The sequence below is a fragment of the Schistocerca cancellata genome, chromosome 3, assembly GCF_023864275.1.
Source record: "Schistocerca cancellata isolate TAMUIC-IGC-003103 chromosome 3, iqSchCanc2.1, whole genome shotgun sequence".
NCBI lineage: Eukaryota > Metazoa > Arthropoda > Insecta > Orthoptera > Acrididae > Schistocerca > Schistocerca cancellata.
In genome coordinates, this window is record NC_064628.1 from 705,473,015 (window position 1) to 705,485,539 (window position 12,525).

Sequence of the window (12,525 nt, forward strand, 5' to 3'; positions counted from 1 at the left end):
GACTCCAACTTTGGTCTTAGTCCAATCCCAGTTTCGCAGATGCCCGGCACACGTAAAGCGATAGAGTAGTGTGTCGACTAGTCCACATTGACAACAGTAATACGTGTCACTAAGCCCAATCCTGTGGAGTTTTTCGTTAGTGGCCACTATGTCATTGACGACTCTGTACCACGTGGACGTCACTTCATAGGAGTGGATAGGAAGGTTAATATTGGTCCATACATTGTGCCATAAAATGGCCGGATATTGTGCTTCGATTTTACTTGGGATGTCAGATGTGTCCCAATTTTCGAATAGTTTCTTGGAAGTGATGTTGGTCGCACGGAGAATGTCATCACCTAAGTAGCTGATGTCTACGTAAAATTCTCGTATATGCTTTAACTTATAGTTTAGTTTTCCCACGTTTATCGGTGGTTTCATGCATTCTGGCCGGACTACCTGGAAAAGTTGAGAAGTGACGGTACCGTGGGCAAGATTAATCATAAATAAGGTTCTTTTTAGGTACAACGCTCTCGCTTTCCTCGCAATGTTAGTGAGTTCTAAACCCCCTGCTGCCCTCGATTTGGTCAGGGTGACGAGTCGCACTTTAAAAAGATTCCCTTTCCAGACTTGTCTATTAGCCAGTCTCATGATGAGTTTGGCTTGCATTCTAGGTGCTGGAAAGATCTGTGCAATGTAATACGCTTTAGAGAAAACATAGATGTTTATTATTCGAATTGTCTGCATGAGATTCGTAGAGCGCCAGCTAAGTTCACGAAGAGCTCCTCGTATCTTGTTGGTTGTCTCCCTCCAGTTGGTGGCTGTCATCTTCATGGGGCACTTGTTGAAACTGATGCCTAACGTCTTGTGATGGTCCACCAGAGTGGCCCAAGAGATGTGTACGTTCTCGAAGCCTCTAAGATTCAACAACTTACTCTTTTGTGCGTTAATCTTCGCACCTGATGCTCTATTGTAGTTATCAATGTCTGCTTTGAGGATGGCTATTTCACCGTCGTGTCGTATGACAACCCCTACGTCATCTGCGTAAGCTCTGGCGGACACAGTGACCCCAGAAACAGTCACTCCAGTCAATCGTCCGTTGATCCGTCGTAGAAAAGGTTCCAACGATAGAACATATAACAACATTGACAGCGGGCTGGCCTGCGGAACGCCCCTCCGAACATGAATTACTTTCGTCGACTGTCCATTGACAATGATTTTCGCCGTAATTCCAGTCATCATTTGATGAATGATACGCACCGCACGATTAGAAAATCCGAGCTGCTGTAAAATAAGTTCCACGTAGCGATGACTGACATGGTCAAAGGCCTTGCAGAAGTCAAGGAATAATATTGCGCATTTAATATTTGTAACTGCAGCAACAGAAATTAAATCACGAAATTCAGAGATGGTAGTCATTATTGTCCGTCCAGGGAAACAGGCTTGATGGGTGTGGATAACTTTCCGGAGTATGGGAGTCATCCGTTCTTTAACTGCCCTTGCTAATGTTTTATAGTCATAATTCATGAGCATGAGAGGACGAAAGTTATCGATTTTCTTGTGGCCCGTGCCTTTCGGTATCAAGACAAGTTTGCCCTCTTTGAGTTCTGATGGAAGTGCACCTCCTCTCATGAGTTCATTAATGACCTCAGTAAAAACTGTCCCAATGATATGCCAATACCGTTGATAAAACTCTTTAGGAATACCGTCGGGACCCGCCGATTTATTTGGAAGAGATGTCTTCACCAGGTCGAACACCTCGTCGACTGTGAAGTCAACAAACAAGGAATTATTGTCATCTATGGTGATTAAATTACGTAATGAGTCGATGACGTCAAAGCCTACACAGTCATCAGACTGGTCCTCGTTGTAGAGCATTTCATAATGCCGATGGAGTGCGCGGACAATGTCACCTTGGTCTGTGAGTACTCTACCGTCTTCTAGTTTGAGATCCTCAATAAAAGTACGTCGCCGATTAGACTGACGTTTCATCAAATGGTACATTGAGGTCGTTTCATCATCCAGGAGAAATTTTATTTTTGATTTGATTTTCAATCCGTCTAACCGTTTCCGTGTGATGCTTAAAAGTTTGGCTTTTACTCGTTTGATCTGTGCTAGGTGAGTGTCTGACCCATGTGCCTTTTCATGTAGTTCCCGTAAAACCGTGTAGTAGAATTCAATAGTCCTTTTTTCTGCCATACTTTTTTGAAAACTGTAATTTTTTAATGTTTGCCGCAATTTCATCTTAGCAAATTTGACCCACCACTCGGTTTTGGTTCCGTAATTCTGAATTGATCTTAAACATTTCGTCCACGTTTCGAGAACGCAATCTTCAAGATCGTCATCTTTCAAATGCGCGATATTGAGGGTCCATTGGTTGCGGTATGCGCGAGTGGACTGCTTGACTAAGGTTATGGAAACGGAGAGAGCGCAATGGTCGGAAAAATACGTGGGGATGACGTCCACATTTAGTACTTGAGTGCTAATAGTCTCAGAGACATATATTCGATCAATGCGACTACATGAGGCCGAAGTAAGAAACGTAAATTTGACTAACGTGGGGAAGATTACTTCCCAGGCATCCTTGTATCGCATAGTTTTAATTAAGTCATGAAGCTCCCGAGAATAATTAAAATGTGGAGTCTGGTCTTTCCGATGGACAACACAATTGAAATCACCTCCAACAATGACATTGATAGGATTCTTCCGAAGCAAGTACACAACATCTTCCATGAAGAATTTGGCCCTCTCTGACTTTTTAGTGGTACCCGAGGGAACATAAACATTTAAAATCGTGACATCATAAATTTGACAACTTAAGCCTCTTCCGGATTCAAGTTTATCCAGTATCACTACTGGTATCCCGACACGACTCATTATAGCAGTTCCTGTACTATCGTCTGATGAGACGTTGAAAAAAGCGTTAAAGCCAGGTATATGAAAATCAGTAAACATTACTTCTTGCAACAAAGTTATGTCCTCCTCCGATTCGTAAATAAATTGTTTCAAAGATAATTTTTTTAAGTCCGAAGTAATTCTGTTGATATTGAGAGTTACAATGGTATAAGTTTGACTCATTATGTCAAACTAGCGACACGCACTGATATTCGTGAATGTAGGGCACCGTACACTGTACATCTGAGAGTATAAGATCACCCAAAGAAGAGCACGTAATCATGTAGGCGCAATTCAGGTGGGGATGCTGCTAAGTTTGTGCATCGGTGGCAACTATAGAAGTTGTGGGCGGACCTGCAGGACGATCGGCGTCTGCGTTCTCGAAGTGCCCCAGGGGGGGTGCTACTTTGCTTTCAGGCGATTTTCTTTCTAATTTAGCCGCGTCGCGCCTCATCTGACTTCTACCGTGAGTTACGTTCGGCGGAGGATTCAACCGGCGTCGTTGAGGATCTTGAGTCATGGCATGAGTTTGAGAAACACCTTTATGCTGCGAAACTTGTTGCCTACTGTGATTATCACGTGGGTGATCTGGCAAATCTTGTGCCATAAATTTCCGTTCTTCGGTATGGGAAACTGTCACGTCACTGGCAGGCGCCACATCTGGCCGCTCAGTAACGGGAAAAGAAGATTCACATTCCTGCCCCTCGGCCTCTGCTGTCTCTTTGGGAGAGCTTTCTGTCCCAAACTGGTCATAGCAGTTGCAGGCAGCGCAACAGCTACTGCAGATACCTTAACGTCCCCACCCTGAGACGTGGATTCTACCTCCAGAACGTTCACTTCTGACCCGCCGTCACCAGAACAGGATTTTTGCTTTTGAATAGGATGCGCTTGGTTAGATTCTTCCTCATATGAGGAGACACCAACTGAGTCATGAGGTCTCTTTTGACTGGAATTGTTCCGTGCACTAGCAGCCGTGTCAGAGTGCACGTCGACAGAAGTCGCCGTAAGTTGATTGCCATCGATCGTAATCGGTTCGGTACTAACTGCGGAAGGTGTAGTAGCAGCAGGCTGGTCAACTTTACCATTCATCAGAACGTCACTGAACGTCAGCCGCTGCCTCCGCTGCAGAGTGGTTTTTAGGACAAATACGCGACGCGGACAATCCTGACGCAGATGCCCACTCTCATTGCAAATATGACAGGTAGGCGTCTGACCGGCATACGTGGCTAGTACCTTGTACCCACAAACCATAATATGTGATGGAATGCTGACTTTAACATGCATCTCCACAGATCTCACTCCACTATAACATTGCAATCGGTGTTCACGAGACCACAACTCATTCCTAATGGTCCTAACCTCGCCATATGCAGATAAGACCTCTCGCAGATAGCAATTCTCTACTTCGGGTGGAAAGTTAAACACTCTCACATTCTTGTACTCGAGATCAGCTGTGGAAATTGTAACAGTACTCACAGTTCCATCACGGTGAAGAAATTCGATCGTGCCACCATTGTTTGCCAGTAAACGCTCCATCACAAGAGGGTCCAGCAGTTTGACGAAAAAACAATACTGCTCCAGATCGTAATAACCAGTATGCACTTGCTCTGATGTAATGCCAACAACGTCCACAATCCAGTCGTGCACTTCAAGGGAGCTTGGTTGAACGGACCTGGTTGACTTGTCAAACTGAAACTTGATTGTATTCTTCCTTGGAAACAAACGTGACATGCTGCTAATTAACCCAGCTCGGGCTAATAGCACTTACACTTGACAAATCACAAACCGACAAACGACACAACACGGAACGGTAACACGTAACGGGTACACAACACGCGATGAGAGACAAACAGCAAAACGTAAACACCGCTAGGGACTCGGAGCTCGCGACACTTCCTCACTCCAGCGCGTCTCAAGCGGAACTGACGACTGAGCTATACCCCCATTCGCGATCTTCCTATTCCCATAACTTAAGGAAAAATATTACACTCTGCCTGGCTAAAGACGTCTATTCGAGCAAAATATCGTGTAATCATTATCTCTCAGTTATATATTAGCGTTAAACGATATAAATATCAAAAATACTAGACACTTCGCGCCTGGAGAAAGTGCGAGTCGGCGCCTTCACCTTAATGTCAGAATGCGAAAATTGCACTAGTAGCTTTTTTCAAGCAAGTTCTGTTCGTCCGTTCTCTGTAATCGTTTGGTATCTGATTAAACTGACATACTCGCCTATGGCTTTCGTAAACGAAAATTTCATTGTGACCCCGGCGTGATTTGAACACGCAACCTTCTGATCTGGAGTCAGACGCGCTACCGTTGCGCCACGGAGTTGACGCTGCTTAGGTCTTGTCATGAATAGGTTCCTCGAACACTTACTGTACAGTTCAAACCTAAGAAATAATGACAGTAGGATCCAGGAGAGACTCGTCACAGATGTACTTGCTCTGCCGGGGGTGTAACTCAGTGGTAGAGTGTCTGCTTCGCATGCAGAAAGTCCTGGGTTCAAATCCCAGCTCCTCCAATTTTTGTTTCTCCGTGCAGCAATACATGAAAACTTTTGCCTATCACCATATTCTATAAAATTCAGTGTACCAGATTCTTCCCCCAAGCAAGTGGATTTCGTACAGTTCGACCTCATTGCGGGAGGACGATGACCTGCAAGACCCTTGGCTGCGATCCTCCCATTGAAATGTTGCTCCAAAGCCTTCGGTATGGCGTGCGGAGTGCATCTCAAACATGTATTTGCAACTCACCGCGACAATCGTCTTTTGATTTTTCGAGATACTGAAAAATGAAGGGAGCACCCGGGATTGAACCGGGGACCTCTCGATCTGCAGTCGAATGCTCTACGACTGAGCCATACCCCCTTTCACGATCTTCCTATTCCCATAACTTAAGGAAAAGTATTACACTCTGCCTGGCTAAAGACGTCTAATCGAGCAAAATATTGCGTGATCATTATCTCTCAGTTATATATTAGCGTTAAACGATATAAATATCAAAAATACTAGACATTTCGCGCCTGTGCTGCGACAATTTAAGAAAGAGACGCTCACGGCTTGCTGCGCTGTTTCGTCGCGGGTAGTCAGTGCTCCGGCTTTCGAGACAGAAAACATTGGCAGCTTTTTTTTGTTTTTATTTTTTTTGTTTTTATTTTTTATTTTTTATTTTTTTAGGGCCTCCCATCTCCCCTTATAGCCAGTCCTTTCGCTCTCCAAAAAACGCCTTCGTCGGCGAGCTTCTCAGCTATAGCCAGTGCTGGTGCCAGTTGTAACTGAAACGAAAACAAACATTGACGAAAGAAAGTTGCAAAGTGAGCCTCTTGCCTCTGAGGCACACGTTGTGAGAAGGGAAAACAGAAACGTAGGCATCTTCACGGAAATCAGAGTAATTACATGAAGGCTTCGTTAAGTGCGAAAAAGAAAAAGAAAAAAGTATAGATATATTTATAGATAGGTAACCGCCTGGAAGGAGTCAAGGAAAGGTCCAGTCAGTACACAAAGCAAAACGCCATCCAGCAATGCAGAAATTAAACGCGGATGTACACCGCGAAGAAAGGAGTAGCGGTGATCACCCCGAATAGACGAGAAAGAAAAGAAAATAATGCAATGCAATAAGGAAAAACACACCAGGAATCCTGACCAAATTAAAATCAATGAAACACAAAGAAATGTCCACAAAAAAGAAAAGGGGACACTTTCATGCAACGCCTCTCCTCGGCATCACGATCCTAAACCACTACATGGCAGAGTGGTAAACAATAAGAAAATAAAGAAAGGTAAACAAAATATCCTCGCATAATACCATATACGAGGCAGTTCCCAAGGGAGAAAAGTCTCCCATTTACGTTAGATTTTTCGTTTCTGGTACTGAATATACATTCATCGCAAGACGAGGTCTCTTACTATCACGTCATAGTTTTAAGCAAGAAAATGTAATTTTAATTAAGTCGACATCGGTAAAAGAGCAAAAGCATGCGCCAAGGCGACATGCAAAAAATTTGCAAAAGTCATAGCATAGTCTCTTCGAACACGGTACTTGCCATGTTCAGCCCATAAGTATGTGAGAAAATCCAGACGATCCGTCAGTTTGAGACAAAATAGAGAATGTATTGTATGACCGAGTAACCAGATAGTGGCATTGCGTTTGGCGGTCGGAAACGCCTTACACTGGGGTACGATCGCATCTGCCACTGTCACCTGCGCTGGAGACACCCTGTTGACGAGACGCACCATATCGCGAGCAGTGTCCCACACAGCTCGGAACCGACGGCACACGAAGCGATGTTCAATGGTATCTTCGTCATGGCACTCTTCGCAGGCGGGGAATGGACTCAGATGAATAGTGTGCAGTTTAGCATTTGTAGGAATCGTACCATTGACGACCTTATACCACGTCGCTCTAACAGGAGCAGGAAGGACGGGTGTGGCGATGTTTCGCCAAACTGTTCGCCAGTCAGTGTGTGGCATGCGGTACTCCCACTTGTCCCTGGCCGGTGATCCCCGCAGAGCACGGATAATGTCGCCGACACGGCCTCCGCTGGAGCCACCATACGCAAGATAGCTGTTGTTAAAATAAAAACGCCGCACGTAATTCAGCGGAAAGGGTATGTGGCTGACAGAGACCGGGGCAACTACAGAAGGTGGGCGATAGTGATTGAACAACATGACCGTGGCACTGCTGGTACCTTTATCTAACACGGCCGTAGTCCGTTTGAGGAGGAGTGCCGCGCATTTGGCGGAAAAATCCACCAGACCGAGTCCCCCATCGGCTGGATTTAAGGTGCAGGTGGCTAAGGAGACTTTGAAAATGTCCCCTTTCCAAAGGAGCCAGTAGACGGCCTGTTTAATAGTGCGGTCTAGGAGCTTAGGTACCGGGAGAACTTGTGCTAAAACCACGCTCTAGCTAAGATGGTAGTATTGATAAGCTGCACCTTATCATAAAGCGACAAATGGCGGGCCGCATGAATTTTAACGACCGCCCTGATTTTGTGTGAGGTGGGACGCCAATTCAGAGCCTCCATGCGCTGAGGATTATCAGATAAAATAACCCCCAGGACTTTGTGCTGCTGCACAACACTGAACCAATTTCGTCGCACATGGCTCATCCGAGGAGTAAGGGGGAGCAAAACGGTCTTGTGAACATTCACAATGGCCCCCGTCGCCTTCTCAAATTGCCGGAGAACAGAGTACAGGCTATCTACACCTGCCGGCCGACCCAAGAACACCCCAAGATCGTCGGCATAAGCCCGGCAAGTAAGACGTTCTCCCCAAGTTGGATCCCCGGACACTCGTTGCAGATAGACCGCAGCAGCGGGTCGAGCGCCAAAGCGTAAAGGGTCATTGACAATGGGCAACCCTGTCGGACCGAGCGATTTAGACGTATAGGTGGACTGAGGGACCCATTGACGATGACACTCGACGTGGCATTGCGCAGAAAACCCTGAACCGTGTGGGTAAACTTACGGCCAAACCCCATGGCAACCATCACACGCCGTAAATAGGCATGGCCAACCCTGTCAAATGCATTCTGGAAATCGACCAACATAATCGCTGACGACCGAATCCCGTTACCGCGTACAAAGCCTATACAGTCCCTATAGGCCAGAACGGCATCAAAAATATTCCTGTCACGCACAGCACACGTCTGATGTTCACAGAGAACGCGCGGCATGACTTGCCGCAGTCTGTGCGCGTCGCACCTCTCCATGATCTTATAATCCGCGTTCAACAGAGTGATCGGTCGAACAGTATGTATAGTCGGCGTCGCTTTAGATTTCGGAAGGAGCGTGATGCACCCCGCTGCAAAATCAGGTGTTAGAGGAGCGCCATTAAGAACTTCATTGGCGATAGCAGTTAAAGTATCGCGTAAAAGGTTAAAAAACTGCAAATAAAATTCAGCGGGAATGCCGTCCATTCCGGGAGATTTCCCCCTAGGACTGCGCTTGACAGCTTCGTGCAAGTCGTCGGACGTAAAAGCCTCATTAAGATGGACACGGTCTGTGCGGCTTAAAACATTAGGAACCCCCTGTAAAATACGACGCAGCGCAGCGGGATCGACATCAACATCTTGAAAAAGGGACTCAAAATGTGCGTGGATTTCATTCTCAATCGTCACCCTGTCGGAGGTCTTTATTCCATCCCGAGTGACCCACGCATTAAAGGCCAATCGTTCGCGCATCTTCCGCTCTCTGTTGAGATGATATATAGAGAGCGGCTCCCCGTCCACGGCACCCACAGGCTGGCTCCGAGTAACCGCCCCTCTACCCTTCCGCCGCAGATCGGTCAAAAGTTCGGCCTGAAATTGTTTGAAAATGGGGAGAAGATGCGGCTGGGCCGTAACTTGTCGGGCGAGGTCCTTCAAACAGCTCTGATAAAATTGTGACGTCGAGCGACGCCAGTGCGCTGCGTCGCGGCTAAAATTAATTAAAAAGGTCCGGACGGCAGGTTTGGCAGCGCCAACCCACCACTCGAGGACGCTACTATCACCGGGTTTAGTCTGCAAAAGTTTGTGCCACATATCAGTAAAGGACTGCTTAAAATGGGTGTCGGCGAGCAGGCTGCAGTTAAACTTCCATAGATTTTTGCGATAGGAAGGCCTAGAAAGTGGAAGAGAAAGTTCACAAAAATAACTGCAGTGATCTGAAAAAATAACCGGCCTGACCGCATTAAAATCACCGCCTAAAATGATATGAGCGGCGTTCCGATGCAAAACCCCACACAGCTCCTGACCATAAAAGAGCCGCCGCGCCGCGTAGTCGCTGCCGGAAGGAGCGTAAACATTAACAAACACGACGCCTTCAATAGTGCACGCAATAGCGCGGCCAGTAGGGAGACACTCAATATTCGTGACAGTGAGGCCGGGGCAGACTACAATAGCAGTGCCGGTGACATCGTCGGACACCACATTATCCACAATAACGTAGTCACTCAGATCGGTTAGAAGTATCAGAGCCTCACGTGTCACTTCTTGCAAAAAGGCGACATGGCAACGGGTTTCACATAAAAGAGTTTTTAAGGCAAAGACCTTATGCGGACTACGCATTTTGTTAACATTTACGGTAAGAATATGCCACCGACGCGTGTCAGGAACCATACACAACGCAAGGAACAACAAATGCAGTGTTCACAAGAAGCGAAACAGTAGCGCTGCGAAGATAACGCGTGTCGTGGACAAGATCGGCGAACATGGCATACCGACAGGTGGCAGATAGTATACACGGAATACACACGAAATAAGGGTCCACAATAAAGGTCACAACGACGCCGCCAATGCAAAGCAACATGTGAACATGAACGGCGAAAATGATCCACCGCAGGCTAGCAGACACCAGCCACAGGTAAGACACCAACATGTAAGCACAGACAAATAGAGGTGCCCCGGCACAGCTAGGTCGACGCAGGCAATCAACAGGAGCGGTGAAAAACAAACCGCCGACGCTGTACACAAATAAAAGTTACAGGTCGCAAGGTGGCACAACGAAAGGGCATATGCGCCGTCAAACGACGCATGCAGTCGACAACAACGGTAAAAGCCATCCCCCAACAGGTGTAGATAGGAGACGTAGGTAAAATAGTAAAAGAAACTTACAGAATAAAATTGCATGTGCGCCGCCAATACTATTCCACTCAGTTCGTCGGCATAAACGGGGAGACTGTGCCTCCGACGTGGGGCACGTACCATACACAATCTAAAACAATAAATAATAAAAATAAGAAATAAGAACTAAAGAAGCGTGCACATCGGTGGACGCATCAAGGCCACAAACAGCAGCCAAGGTGTTGGCACCAAGGGCTAAATGTGCCGACGACGTACAACATACACCACACACATTCATAGACCAATAAATAATTCCGCACAAGAATGCATGCACACGCGCTGCTAAGACTATGCAGATCGTCGGCATTCACAATGAGAATGTGTCCGCAACGGATGCACACATCAGACGTAGAAAATTTAAAATTGTGCACTACAACAGCGACACGTGCGCCTTTAAGACAGCGCATGGTATTGAGAGCAACGGGGAAAACACACAAGCAACGCGAGTCAGAACCCATACACAGTTAAATTAGACAACAAGACTAAAGAAATGTGCACAGCTGGGAAAGCACTCGTGCAGCCGTAAAGATCCAAGTTAGCGGCAAGAACGACTAAAATGTGCCTCCCACGAGCGGCGGACACCAGACACATTTAAAAGTACCAGACACAGTTAAAATACACAACAAATAAAAGGACACAACGATGGGTGCAGTGGCGCTGCCTGAACTACACGTGCGTGTGACAGTATCGATTAAAACGTGCAACAGACCGGTTTCACACATCACAGACGAGGAAACATCACAAAAAACAATTTTAGACGTACACAACGAGGGATGCATTCACGCTGCCAAGCGAGGAGCAAAGGCACTTTACGTACCGCTGCCAGTCCTTTCATCCACCTCCACGTCCGCCGCCCAGTCACACTTTGCACTAGAAAACACGGGGGGGTGAACCACCTCCGTGTCCATATCAAGAGCGGCACCCGACGGAGCCGCTGTGGCAGGTCCAGCGCCGGCGGGAGGATCAGATCCAGAATCCTGCGAGTGCGGCCGGATGCGACGGCAATGTGAGTCGTCCGATTTGCGTTTGCCTGCCAGTTGTGCAGGCGGCACGCTCGGAGTAACGTCCATCGCCGTATCGCTTGTCACGACAGGGTCCGTTTGAGTGAGGAAAACTTTGAGCTGACGAACTGTCTCGTCCCTCTTAAACTCTGCGGAACTCACGGACGCCTCAGGCTGACTGTGAGCGGCACAGCCGACACCTGCCGCGAGTCAACAGCCGCGCGCTGCGAGGCCCGTTGCAATTTCTTCTGTTTGGAGGTGGACTTGTAAGGTGGGACGCAAGTCACCACCGGGGACGGCGTTCGCCCCCTTACGAGAAGAAACACCTGAAATACTAGCGCTTCGAAAGCGGGGGACGTTGTCAGCTCTCTCAATCGGCCTTTCCCGACGCGGTTTAGGTTCCGCCGGGGCGGCAAGACGCTCCTCACTATCGACAACAGCGGTGGCAACAGCAGACACATTCTCAGTCACAACAGAGGGAGCAGCCTCTGGAACGGGTTCCGACAGGGACAGCGTTACAGCTGCCGGTGCGGGTTCAGACACTATCGGTGGCTCAATTCTATCGACAGCTGTGGGAGCAGGCAACGGGGCCTCCACAGTTGCGGGCACAGAAATCACAGGCAACGCCGGGGAGCTATCAGCAACAGGAACGGAAGGTGTAACGTCCATAGCAACAGCGTCGGCCGCAATCTCAGGGTCAGACACACGATGCGCACGTGCGGGGGAGGCGCCAAGCGCGATCGCCGCCCACGTCACCTCGTCCTGACCATCCGTCCGTGGTAATTGCACAGGGCGACTACGTTTCGGACAGTCCTGTCGAAAATGTCCGGTACCGTTACAAAATGAACAGGTCGCCGGTTGGCCGCTATAAGTGATAAAGGCCTGATGGCCAGCAACAAAAACAAAGGACGGTATATGCTGTCGAACAAATATGCGGACACAGCGAACACCATTTTCAACATCATAATAATATGCTGACGACCATTTCTCCTTTAAGATCGAAAGCACTGTACCGTACGGAAGTAAACTACGAGCAATAGTTTCATTT

At 47.5% G+C, this 12,525-nt stretch overlaps 3 non-coding genes across 3 annotated transcripts; 1 reads left to right on the top strand and 2 right to left on the bottom strand.

The window, feature by feature from the left end:
- Nucleotides 1–5,136: 5,136 nt before the first annotated feature.
- Nucleotides 5,137–5,208, bottom strand: Trnaw-cca (transfer RNA tryptophan (anticodon CCA)). Its single transcript has one exon. It is a non-coding gene; the product is annotated as a tRNA-Trp (tRNA).
- Nucleotides 5,209–5,326: 118 nt separating this feature from the next.
- On the top strand, nucleotides 5,327–5,398 carry Trnaa-cgc (transfer RNA alanine (anticodon CGC)). The gene has a single exon. It is a non-coding gene; the product is annotated as a tRNA-Ala (tRNA).
- Nucleotides 5,399–5,672: 274 nt separating this feature from the next.
- Nucleotides 5,673–5,744, bottom strand: Trnac-gca (transfer RNA cysteine (anticodon GCA)). The gene has a single exon. It is a non-coding gene; the product is annotated as a tRNA-Cys (tRNA).
- Between the last annotated feature and the right edge of the window lie 6,781 nt (nucleotides 5,745–12,525).